The sequence below is a fragment of the Triticum dicoccoides genome, chromosome 3B (genome assembly GCF_002162155.2).
Source record: "Triticum dicoccoides isolate Atlit2015 ecotype Zavitan chromosome 3B, WEW_v2.0, whole genome shotgun sequence".
NCBI classification, from domain to species: Eukaryota; Viridiplantae; Streptophyta; class Magnoliopsida; order Poales; family Poaceae; genus Triticum; species Triticum dicoccoides.
In genome coordinates this window covers 38426138-38428491 of record NC_041385.1, presented here as the reverse complement: position 1 = coordinate 38428491, position 2354 = coordinate 38426138, and positions in this window count along the sequence as shown.

Sequence of the window (2354 nt, the reverse complement as noted above, 5' to 3'; positions counted from 1 at the left end):
CCAGCAACGAGGGGAAGGAGAGTGCATCTACATACCCTTGTAGATCGCTAAGCGGAAGCGTTCAAGAGAACGGGGTTGAAGGAGTCGTACTCGTCGTGATCCAAATCACCGGAGATCCTAGTGCTGAACGAACGGCACCTCCGCATTCAACACACGTACAGCCCGGTGACGTCTCCCATGCCTTGATCCAGCAAGGAGAGATGGAGAGGTTGAGGAAGACTCCATCCAGCAGCAGCACGACGGCGCGGTGGTGGTGGAGGAGCGTGGCAATCCTGCAGGGCTTCGCCAAGCACCGCGGGAGAGGAGGAGGACTTGGGAGAGGGGGAGGGCTGCGCCAGAACTTGGGTTTACTTCGTCCATATTCCAACTCCGAGATGCTTACTCCAGTCCTTAGAAGGATTGCTGGAGCTTTGCATACTTGTTAGCATCTTTCAGGATTGTCAAAAACCTTCTGGTTGTATCACATACAACCTTTCTTTAAGAAAACTGTCAAGGAAACAATGTTTTGACATCCTATATGCAAGATTTCATAAATAATACAGTAACTGCTAATCCAATTCCAACAGACTATTAGCATCGCTACGAGTGAGAAAGCCTCACCGTAGTCAACTCCTTGAACTTGTCGAAAAACATCTTTAACGACAAGTCGAGCTTTCTTAATGGTGATACTTACCATCATTGTCTGTCTTCCTTTTAAAATCCATCTTTACCCAACGGCCTTACGACCATCAAGTATTTCTTCCAAAGTCATGGATCCTCTCTCGGATTTTATGACCTCGAGCCATTCGTCGGAATCCGGGCCCACCATCGCTTCTCCATACCTCGTAGGTTCCTTGTTGTCTAGCAACATGACCTCTAAGACAGGATTGCGTACCACTCTGAAGTAGTACGCGTCCTTGTCGGCCTACGAGGTTCGGTAGTGACTTGATCCGAAGCATCATGATCACTATCATCAGCTTCTGCTTCAATTGGTGTAGGTGCCACATGAACAACTTCCTGTGCCCTGCTACACACTGGTTGAAGTGATGGTTCAATAACCTCATCAAGTCTCCACCATCCTCCCACTCAATTCTTTCGAGAGAAACTTTTCCTCGAGAAAGGACCCGTTTCTAGAAACAATTACTTTTGCTTCCGGATCTGAGATAGGAGGTATACCCAACTATTTTGGGTGTCCTATGAAGATGCATTTTTATCCGCTTTGGGTTCTAGCTCATCAACCTGAAACTTTTTCACATAAGCGTCACAGCCTCAAACTTTTAAGAAACGACAACTTAGGTTTCTCCAAACCATAGTTCAAACGGTGTCGCCTCAACGGAATTACGTGGTGCCCTATTAAAGTGAGTGCGGTTGTCTCTAATGCCTAACCCATGGACGATAGTGGTAATTCGATAAGAGACATCATGGTACACACCATATCTAATAGGGTGCAACTATTATGTTCGGACACACCATCACATTATGGTGTTCTAGGCGGTATTAATTGTGAAACAATTTACACAATGTCTTAATTGTGTGCCAAAGCTCGTAACTCAGATACTCATCTCTATGATCATATCATAGACATTTGATCCTCTTGTCACGATGATCTTTAACTTCACTCTGAAATTACTTGAACCATTCAATAATTCAGACTTGTGTTTCATCAAGTAAATATACTCAACATCTACTCGAATCATCAGTGAAGTAAGAACATAACGATATTCACTGCATGCCTCAGCACTCATTGGACTGCACACATCAAAATGTGTTACTTCCAACAAGTTGCTATCTTGTTCCATCTTACTGAAACCGAGGCTTTTCAGTCATCTTGCCCATGTGGTATGATTTGCATATCTCAACTGATTCAAAATCAAGTGAGTCCAAACGATCCATCTGCATGGAGTTTCTTCATGCGTATACACCAATAGACATGGTTCACATGTCTCAAACTTTTCAAAAACGAGTGAGTCCAATGATCCATCAACATGGAGCTTCTTCATGCGTTTTACACCAATATGACTTACATGGCAGTGCCACAAGTAAGTGGTACTATCATTACTATCTTATATCTTTTGGCATGAAAATGTGTATCACTACGATCGAGGTTCAATAAACCATTCCTTTTAGGTGCAATACCATTGAAGGTATTATTCGAATAAACAGAGTAACCATTATTCTCCTTAAATGAATAACCGTATTGCGATAAACATAATCCAATCATGTCTATGCTCAACGCAAACACCAAATAATAATTATTTTAACACCAATCTCGATGGTAGAGGGAGCGTGCGATGCTTGATCACATCAACCTTGGAAACACTTCAACACATATCGTCAGCTCACCTTCAGCTAGTCTCCGTTTATTCCGTAGCTTT